Here is an 11,278-nt window from a genome sequence, read left to right as displayed (position 1 = left end):
AGTTTCTGTAATAACACACAGCACCAGAGCCATAATATCTGCCTAACACTTTCTGTGTCACATCAACCAAGGTACAAATAACCCAATGCCACAATTAGAAAGTGTTGTCAGAATTGTAGGACTTACTGCCACTACAGGCAGAGTGAGACACTATCAGGCTCAGAAAGAGATTCTGAAAGCTCCTTTAAAGTTTACCTGCTTATATGTCAGTCCCATCAGAGCTGATGGAATGAAGCTGGAGCCCACAGGAAGACAAGCACATATGATTCCTTGCATCAGATGCAGAGATACCTGGTCTACAGCTTCGCATGTAGACCCTTTTCCTGGAATCGGACTAGTCCTTTTAAGGGGAGCATGATCAGTTGTATGAAGATAAAAGACCCATTGCACCATGTACATTTTCCCTATAGGTCCTCTTGCCCTGTTCTCATATGCACCTTCTCCCTGTCATGCTGCTGATCATTGTCCCAGATTTTCTAGCCCTGCCACCTCTACCAAGCAGCCTCCCAACACCATACAGATCACCTAAACACATCTTTTTCCTATCACCTGAAGTTTCCCCTCATGACAAATAGCTTAGGTGTGATCTAGGTATAATGTGCACTTCATGCATATTCATGTCATACATTCAAATTTAAACTCCTTGAAGCTATAAGATAAAGCGTATTTTTATATGTTTTCAGTGCAGGTTTATCACTGAAAAGGACAGTTAAATAAAATATTTCCCACTTTTGGCTCTTGCACTTCATTAATATTTTGCAGCTATGTGGTCAGTCAGATCCCTCATTTGACCTTCCAAGACGATATTTTTCCAAAAGTCTTACTCGATCACTTTGACTTTTCCAATAAGCTGGGATATTTTTTCCACAAGTATTACACACATATGTTCACACACACTCTGAGTGCATCTTAAAAACGTCAGTGACAGAACTACAAGACTCTCAGAGTCACAGACATCCCACTTGGGGCAGAGGATATTCCCACTCCCTCCCTTGCTGGTATAGACAGCAGAGGTGGGGGCAGTGTGGGGGGTGTGCAGCAAGGAAACATCATGCTCCAAATTTGCAACCGGGAACACTGTAAACTGTGTAGATACCTTTTTGGTCTGTATGAAGACCCATCTACTTCCCTCTGACCCTCACACTCTGGACCAGCTGCATCAATATCTTCCCCATCAGAGTGGGTCCATACCCCAAGATGACTACTCTCAATATTTGACCTGATATGCACCTCTGGCAGGAACTAATATTTCAAATACATAGTCCAGTAATGATTTCCTTAGCCTATATAAAGGATTTCCAATTTTCACAATTCTCATGTATGGTAACTACAGTGAATGGCATGACATGACAACAAAATAAAGGTTTGGAAAATAAGGCATTGTTTCTTGTGGAGTTTCCCTATCCCTTTGTTGTCTGCTCTGCTGCTGAAGTTAGGTTTTTTAAAAATTAAAGCAATCCCTTCGATGTCTCGATTATTCTTTAGAATTGAAGTTGCTTTATTTTGGTTTTACTTTGGAGAAATTATCCCCACAGTGGAGGGAAGGGATGCCACCCAGACAGACCTTGACAGGCTTGAGAGGTGGGCTTGTGTGAATTTCACAAAGTTCAACAAGGCCAAGTACAAGGTGCTGCACCTGGGCAGGGGAAATCCCAAGTACAAGTACAGGCTGGGCAGAGAATGGATAGAGACTAGTCCTGGCAAGAATGGCTTGTTGGTGTTTGTGGATGAAAAGTTCAATATGACTCGGTAATGTGCACTTGCAGCCTAGAAGGCCAACCACATCCTGGACTGCATCAAAAGAGGTGTGACCAGCAGGTTTAGGTTGGTGATTCTGCCCCTCTACTCTTTTCTTATGACATCCTACCTGGAGTGCTGTGTCCAGCTCTGGAATGCCCAACACAATAAAGACATCAACCTGCTGGAGCAAGTCCAGAGGAGAGCCATCAAGTTGATAACAGGACTGGATCATGTCTCCTATGAAGACAGGCTGAGAGAGCTGTGGTTGTTAACCCTGGAGAAGAGAAGGTTCTTGGGAGACCTTATAGCAGCTTTCCAGTACCTAAAGGTGGCCTACAAGAGGGCTGTAGAGGGACTTTTAACAAAGGCATGTAGTGATAGGACAATGGCCTTGAGCTGAAGCAAGGTAGCTTTACATTAGCTATTAGAAAGAAATTCTTCCCTGTGAGTGTGGCGAGGCACTGGAACAGGTTGTTCAGAAAAGTTGTGGACTCCCTGTCCCTCAAAGTGTTGAAGACCAGACTGGATGGGGATTTGAGCAACCTGTTCTAGTGAAAGGTGTCCCTGCCCATGGCAGGGAGATTGCAACTAGGTGATCATTAACGTCCCCTCCAACCTGAGTCATTCTATGATTCTACAATTTAAACTAGAAAACCCTCAAAACAGTCACATTGCTAAGCTGCTTCTAAAACATCATGATAACTTTCAATGCTCTACAGAAACAGCTGCTGATAACTAATCAGTACTTCTGATCTGGAAAATAATATGATCTATCCTGCTAAATAGAAACAAGAGAAAAATTAGTTGTCTTGTTTTTGTCTGAAGAAAAGAGGAAAATACAATTGTATAGGTTTATCGCTAGAACAGGTACTGAGCATTTAGGTTCTCAGCTTTGGCAAAGCCTTTTCATGTTTCCCAAGCCCAGTCACATTGGCCTGTATTTTCCATGGCGATTTTGCATCCTCAGATACCACAGGCTTGGACTCCAGATGCACTGAGCACTTCCAGATTCATACCGTTTTAACTGGAGGTACAGCCAAATCATGCTTCCCTGAGTGCTGGTTGTGAGGAGACTCAAGCAGATCAAAGCGTAGAAGAGCATGAAAATCCAGCATTGCTTTTGAAAACTTGGATATTAACAGCCCTTCCTCCGAGTTTTCCTCCCCAGTGCAAAAATGCTGCACCTGCTCGACACACCAGGGTGTGATGAAGCTGAAACCAAAGCTTAGAAGCTTGGAAGAAGCTGCCTCAGAGGAATGATTACTTAGCAAATTCCTCCTAGGAAAGGAAGGAAAATGTGTTATGTCTTATTGAGCCTGACTGTTGAAGTGAGCCCCCAAAGACTGTATGGTACACAGAGAAGTTAGACATTTGCAAAACCGACACATTCTTAATATGCTCTTTAAGTCACATGGACACTCACTAATTCTTCATTTGCCTGCTGATCCCTATGCATGAAAGGACAAAGACCACAGATTTTCCCATATAGCCTGGGAGCCATGAGGTCAGCTTTACTGAATGAATTTATCAATAGAGTTTCAATTTATCTAATATGCTTTACCTAATAAGACAGTTCCTGTCGTAATTACTGTTGTGGAGATAGGAGGTTAATCTTTTAAGTGACGGCACTGGACGCACCTGCTGAGAGATGATCTGGAGCTCTCCAATAAAACATTCATGGCTTCATGCCTCCTCTGTTGCACTTAAATCTATGTTAACAGTTTCAAAAAGCTAAAAAGCCAAGCCTATGCTCTACAGCGACCAATGGCACTGCAGTTAGATATCAGTGTATTCAGCTCAGTGGGATAAATGTTTAGTCTTTGGTAGATTTAGTAGTGGGTGGAAATGACAGATGGAATTCAAGTCTTTTATTCAAAGGCTTTGTTCTCCTCTGCTTTAGTGCAAAGAAGTTCCCTGTGATGTTTTGCTTTCTTTCAAAGAGACCTGAAGAACCAATCATTTTGCTTTATTCCCCTTGAAAAATAAAATAAAATAAAATGAAATAAAATAAAATAAAATGAAATAAAATAAAATAAAATGAAATAAAATAAAATAAAATAAAATAAAATAAAATAAAATAAAATAAAATAAAATAAATGAAATAAAATAAAATAAAATAAAATAAAATAAAATAAAATAAAATAAAATAAAATAAAATAAAATAAAATAAAATAAAATAAAATAAAATAAAATAAATAAAATAAAATTTTAAGAAGGCAAGCCAAGCCAAAACATAGAGAAGCAAAACACTTACTTCACAAAGATAGGTCACTAACAAAAAGGTTAGGTCAATAGAAACAAGACCCAGCATGTCTGGACAGTATAATTTCAAATTTGAAATCATACAATTAAGTCAAATACAATTTGTAATAAATAACCATTTAAAAATGTTTAATTTGATCAAATAAAATTTGTGATAAATGATCAGGAGTAGGAAACACCCATTTTTTGATATCGAACTAGAAAAACATCAAATACAGTCACATATCCAATGATTAGTTTCTGGCCCTGGATTCTGTAGGACACCTATTTAAAAATAAAAAGAAAATCTGAAAAAAACCCCCATTGCAACAAATGTAAGTTTAAGGGTTGTGAAGTACAATAACTAGCAATTGTGGTGGAAGAAAGGAGTGAAGAGAGCAGGATCTCCTGCTTTCCCTTCGACTGTATTTTCCTCCTTAGTCTGCAATTTTCGGCGAACAAACTGTTTTGGAAGAAAGCCTAGAGTGCAACTCAGAATGTAACAGTCAGAAATTGCTTCCTCTAACCAAAGTTTGAACCTTCTCTGTGCTCAGATTATTGACATACAGCTCTTAATAAAGGCTCTGTGTTCATAACTCAGAGAAGAAAGTGACCTCAAAGCTTTGAAGAGCATGCAGAGTTACATGGAAGTTTTCTGGCTCTTCACTAATTATTGTCCTAGCCCTTGAATTATCTAAGTGGGTTTGCATTCATGTTTCTAAAATCCTCCTTCTTCCCTTTGTACTTTTGATATGGTACAGAAATACTGGTACGTGTAATTTTGGGAGCGGTTGTGTTTTGATCACAAATCTAAAGTTCATACAGTCTTATACCAAAACAGAGGGGGAATTGGAGTCTTTGGTGGTATTTCTAATGGTTGTTGACTGAAACTCTTGAATAAATTTTGTTCTGGGAGAAAGTCTGATCCAGAAGGTCACAGATGAAATCATCTATTGAGGTAATATACTTATGAAGAACTTACAAGCTAATCTCAATGTATTTTATTTTCCAAGAATATCTTTTTATAAAATGAACTGTATGTTTTTTATTGAAAGCTGTTTTTACAAGACAAGCATGTACAGGGAATGCTTGGAGAGTCAGTAAGAGCGTTGGGAGCAATGTGAGGGCAACTCTGAGTTTTGCGAAATGGAGTCTGTCTGCTAACCATCCTTCAAGCTATTTAGGTATGTGATACATTCCCATGCCTTCCATCTGAGCAGCTCAAAGATTCTCTGCCTTAAGTCCATGAGGAATATCCACACACTGCTCATGTTTACTGAGTACTGTGTGAGGAGTGGGGAGAGGAAAGGCAAAAAGGAACACATATCCACCCCTTCCCTACTGCAGGAAGGTGAGGTGATTACATGGGGTAATCACCCTGAGGTGATTACATGGGGTAAGTGAGGGATTAGAAAATAAAGAGCTTGAAGTAACTGATAAGAATGGCAGGACTACACAGGATGACTCTGCCACACAATAGAAGTTGCAGTGCAGTTGAGTAGCACTTATTGACTAGTTACACCCTACTATTAACTCCGGAGGACAGAGGTTGTTTAATCTGTTAACAATAGAGTTAAAAAAGATTATGGATAAAATTGCTTTTTATAAAGGTTAGGTAGTTAACAAAGATATGACGGACATGATTTTAAACGTGTGGTCCAATTAAGGGTATAGATACCTACAATCTCTGCAAATACCAGTCTGCAGTGGGAAATCAGTAAACTGCCAACAAGGGGGCTCTGCTCAAGGAGACTCAGAAGAAGAAAAGTATCAAATATAACAGCTGAAGATTAAACTCCAGTTACCAGTGGCAAGGACGAATACAGTCCTGGGCAATAATTTCCACAGAAGTTGAAACAAATATTTCTTACAATCCCTTTCTAAAGGCATGCTCATAATGGTTTGTTTGATGCGCTTCTTCTTGAAGACAGATAAAAAGGTATTGTAGAAGAAACAATGTTCACCTAGAGAACAAAGAATTCAACAGTGTAATATATTTTGAGGACTAAAAGATAAGCATTAAGGTAAAAGTATCAATATTTCCATCCCTAAAAGGAAGCCCTTTTGTCTTATCAATAAATTTTACTGTGAACAAAATGGAACTTGAAAATTCTTGAAAAATCCTAGTAAAAAAAGGCACACAAGGGTTAGAATAATTTGGAAGCTGCAGCATAAGCGGAGCCATACTGAATATGAAGATGAGACACATTTAGTTGAAACCTCAGAAACGGATTTTCTCAAAGGAGGATGAAACATAATGTTTGCTATATGCAAAACATAAAGATTGCATCACCATCCTTTTAGATACAGCATATGAACATATCTGCTGAGAGTCAAAAGTGAAAGACTCTAGGAAGCTGCCAGACCTAGGGAAAATGAATATTCTACAAATATATTTATTTTACATGCAAAGCAAAGCAAAGAAAAATGTTGTTAAATATTTACTCATCACCCGGTAGCTTATTAATCTTTGTTGCAGCAAATACAGATGACTATAGAGTGTGGGCAGAGATGGTCCTTATCAATAAATAATTGGAGGATGCACCACCACAGACTGAGACCCAAAGGTAAGCAGAAGCCCTAACAGGAACAGTGACTCAGTTGCATGAAGAGCAGCTGCACAGGAAATCAGGCCATAACTGTTCCATTGTCTTGCCTTTTTTTTTTTTTTTTTTTTGGCTGTGTGACTTTCCTCATCTGGCCCTCAGAAGTGTCTTGCACTAGCAGACATCTCACAAATATTACTGCAGCACCACTCCAGCACCACTGGAGTCCATGTAGACATGGACTGTACTCTCATGACCTACTATAGGCACTTAATGTTGAGGGTGACTTAGGCTGCCTATGTAAGAGCAAAGGCTCCATAACTGGTCTGTGGGGAATCTGATTCAGCTCCTCAAATGTCTTTTTCTCTCTTTGGTCCTCTAGGTTTCCTGAGAGGAATCAGCACTCTAAGTATTCTTCTGACAATGCAACAGTCACAGTGATAACCTGACTTTGCACGACAACATGGTGACAGATTTCCAAACCCAGGAAAGGGAGACTTAAAATCCGAGCTCTACTTGAGACTGAGGGTCATCAACCCCATAGCTCCCATTTCCCTGGGAGGTTCCCACTGTGTGGGTTAAACACCAGGAGATGTTCCCTGTCTTCGCTGAAATTGTGCCTTCTTGTCCCACTACAAGCTTATGTGTAAGACTCACAGCACCAGAGAACACACAGGGAACCTGCCCGTGCCACACAAAAGAAGAGGAGGAGGTCTGGTTCGTGATTGCTGTCATTCAACTGTCCCCATCAATTCAAAAGAAAAATATGAAGTCTCCTGGAGCAGGAAGCAGATTATCTTGAAAGAGTCTCCTCCTCACAGTTGGTATAGAGGAATTAATCTAATCAATTCCTTGATTAGATCTTGATCAAAAAATTCGAAGGAAAAAAATTAATTTCTACAGCACACACTGAAAAGACCACAAAATAGTTACCAGAAAGCTTCATTGAAAAATGTGCTGAGTTGCAGTGGGCTCCAGTAATAAAATCAGGACTGGCTGTTTTCCTTGGGGATACAGTGGCCTTCAAGTGTGAGTTATTTAGTGAAAGACCAAAGGTCTATGTTATGCAAGAAGGCAGATTAGATGGTCATAGCAGTCCCTTCTGGTCTTTAGCAATTAATCTCTGACGTGTTGTCAGAATGTTGGTTCATCACAGCCCAAAAAAAAGCAATTTCCTTGCTGATAAATGAAAAATAAATCAATTTTTAGCCTTAGATGAAGATGGGATTCCACTGGTCCCTAGGGGGTGTTTCCCTGTTCAGGCTCTGAGCAACTGAGCAAAGGACTGCTGCACCAAACAGCATGTGTTCTTGCCAGGACCTGGATTTATTCTCCTTGTTTCCAGCAAAATCACAGCCACGGAAGGTGAATTCTGGCCTCTGAAGGTTTAGATGGGGTCTTGGCTTTCAGAGGAGTACAGAATGCTCAATGACGTGCAGCTAAACAAATGATGAAAATCAAGGAAGGAAAAAATGAGCTCATATTTGTGCAGCAGGATCACGAGTTCACTGGTCCATATTTTCTCCACTAATTAAGTTCTTCAAGTCAAGACTGGACACTGAAAGACATCTTCCAGGAAATTTCACTGAAAGAACTGAGCAGATATTGAGTAACTGATTCTCAAATGCCTGTGTGACACCAGGGGCAATGCCCTTCTAACCTACAGTTCAATAGGGAGGGAAGTAAAATGTGATAGGCCATGGCCAAAGAACAAAACCCAAATAAGCAAAAGAGAAGGGTTTGAAAGTGAAATAATGGGGCTCTGAGCCCCATATTCCTACCACTAAATTTCACAATCCCTCAAAGATCATTCCTTCAATTTCCAAAACTCATGCAACATAAACCTCCATTTAAATTTAAATCTCCATTTAGGTAACCCTAATTTCCCTTCCCTGTACTGGGATCTTATGAAGACAAAGTGAGAAAATAACAGTGGTCAGAGCCTGTGCCTTTTTCAGCCAATTGTAATTCAAGATGGCAGAAGGGAGCAAACCCACAAAACAAGTTATATGCCAATGAAAATGGGTGGATTACACTGCCTACCATTATATTCCTAATGATACCACTGTCAAGAGGACTTCTCTACAGCAAATACAAATGCAAACTTTTCACTGATGTAGTTGCATAAATATTATATTAATTTTTTTAATTTCTCATTGATTATGTTTAAGTATATAACAGAAATATTAATGAACATGTTTGCAAAAGACTGATACAGAGGAACCACTCAGATATAATGTGAAGTGGGACCACAGTGCCTTTATATGTTATTTGAAGCATCTACCCAGTCAATGAACCTCTGTGGAAGATTAATGTCATTTAAACTTTTATTGTGGAATGTCATTTGTGCACTGTCACACTTTGCACAAATGGTGCTTCAGTCACAGTTCAGTAACACTCCACCATATTATTTCCCAGGCATTTGAGAGTTTAGAGAATTATTGAAGGGCAAACTGTACTCATTTGGTAATAAGGCAGACTGCAGTTGCAGTCTCCATATGATTTCAAGAAATGGAATCAATGTTAATTTCATTGAACGTAGCAAAATAGTTGTGATAATAACCCCAGTGAAATAGTCCACTAGAGAAAAGAGATAGAATATAGTGTCACAGTGTTTTATATTATCTATACAAAAGATTCTAGAAGAAATATCCTAATAATTTCTGAAAAAAAAAATTCATTTGAAAATCACAATTGCTATTTCTCTCAGTCTTTACATATTGATTTTAAGAATGTGCTGCAGAAGAAAGAATTAAAGAAACCAGTCAAGATTCACATCCTATTTTCACCAATGACATCCAGCTTTGAGGCAGTTCAATTTGGTACTACTGCTTGTGCAAATAAGTGTTATACTGATCCTGAAAGTAAACATTTCCCAAAGCCATGATTTGTTAGCACTGTCTTCACATGTTATAGTCAATTAGTCAATAATTAGTCAAATAATTAAAAATATAATTATGCAATGATGTTGCCTTATTTTTAAATTAAGGACTCATTTGCAAGCTGATTCCTCTTTCTCATTATATGTTTCTTTGATGCTACAGTTTAAGCACATAAGCCTTGTTTGCTTTTTCTCTCTTTTTCATTTATTGTTAATAAATGGACAAGTGCTTATTAATATATTGTCACCAGCAAAGGCACAAATATGCAACTAAATAGCTATGCAGCTCCCACCAGATGCAAATGTGTCTGTAAGAACCATCACTGATGTGCTGGAGACCTCTAGAGCTGTAGCTCTTCTCATGAAACTACAATTTCAGATACTGTCAATTATCTTATTAGGGCTACGGTTCAGGTATACAACTAATTTTAAAAGAAAAACCAACCAAACAACAACAAAACAGAACAAAACCAAACCAAACCAACAAACAAACAAACAAAAACCCTGACCAAACCTAAAAAAAAAGAAATGTCCATTGCGGAATTATCAAAATGTCTCCTTGTCTCCTATACCAAATCATAAAGTGCATAACACACCAGCAAACACCATGGTTTCAGTATCTGCAGACACTTATTTGAAACAGGAATACCAGCCTTTAGAAGGGCCCTGATGTCATGTAGGGGACATGGCACCACTGTTAGAGAAAGTGAGAAGTGTCAATGGTGTGTACTGGCACCCAGAAAAGTAACTTCTACATAAACATCACAGCCATAAGATAGCCCAAATCAGGAATTCAAAGTGGTTTTAACCACCTGTCCATTTAGCTGGCTCCCATCTATCTATACCAAGGACTTCAGCTTGCAAGGCCTACATGGAGAGAGTAGGATAACTTGGAGTGAAGTGAGGCACATACTTTACCTTACCCTTTTGAGCTAAATCTATGTTATTAACTTCGAAACAGAAATGTATTACATCAATGCTCTGCAATAACTGTGTTCACCCTCCAATCTAGATACCTTTTGTAGTTTTGCAAATGACACTAATATTCTGAGAATTTCTTTCATCTAGGCACAAAGTTAGCAGAAGTAGTAGCAATTGCATGTTTCTATGCCTACCTTAGGGTTGTGAGGAGACTTTATCTCCCTGCAATCTCCTCAAGTTAGATCTGGTCACACAGTCAAACCAAACGCAGGACTGTCCATTATTTCACAAATACAGAAGGATAAAGGGATCTTCTAAAGACTCTCAGCTGTAGATAGAAATGGCAACTAAAGCAGAATCATCTCATGTCTTTTTTTTAAAAATGCTATTGTTTTAGCAGGTGCAAGCCACTTCTATGAAAAACTCATAAAAGTCACCTCACATTATTCTTCAGGGTTGCTCAAAGTCACCCCTATGGGCCAAGCCAGCCTGAATTAAAGCTCAATGACAAATGTATCCCAATGTTGGAGGGTTAAGTAACACAGAATCACAGAATGAGTCAGGTTGAAAGGGAGAGACCACAGTGGGTCATCTCATCCTGCTAAGCAGGGTCATCCTAAAGCATATTGCACAGGATTGCATCCAGAAGGTTCTTGGATACCTCCAGGGAGGGAGACTCCACAACCTTTCTGGGAAATCTGTGCACAGTCACTCACACAGTAAAGAAGTTCTTCCTCATATTGAGGTGGAACCTCCTGTACATCAGTCTCTGCTAGTTGCCCCTTGTCCTATTGCTTGGCACTGCTGAGAAGAGCCTGGATTCATCCTCCTTTCAGATACTTACAGGCATTGATGAGGTCCCCTCTGTCGTCTCTTCTTGAGGCTGAACAGGCTCTACTCTCTCAGCCTTTCCTTGTAAGAGAGATGCTCCAGTGCCTTAATCATCTTT

General features: G+C 39.2%; 1 long non-coding RNA gene across 1 annotated transcript; it reads left to right on the top strand.

Moving 5' to 3' along the window:
• The first annotated feature begins 1,394 nt into the window (after window positions 1-1,394).
• On the top strand, window positions 1,395-7,539 carry LOC135412908 (uncharacterized). Its single transcript, XR_010430016.1, has 4 exons — window positions 1,395-2,068; window positions 5,037-5,165; window positions 6,461-6,548; window positions 6,910-7,539. It is a non-coding gene; the product is annotated as an uncharacterized LOC135412908 (long non-coding RNA).
• The last annotated feature ends 3,739 nt before the right edge of the window (window positions 7,540-11,278 follow it).

The sequence above is a fragment of the Pseudopipra pipra genome, chromosome 1, assembly GCF_036250125.1.
Source record: "Pseudopipra pipra isolate bDixPip1 chromosome 1, bDixPip1.hap1, whole genome shotgun sequence".
Classification (NCBI taxonomy): Eukaryota; Metazoa; Chordata; class Aves; order Passeriformes; family Pipridae; genus Pseudopipra; species Pseudopipra pipra.
Note: the sequence above shows the minus strand (reverse complement) of the source record. Positions and strands in the feature narration are given on the sequence as shown.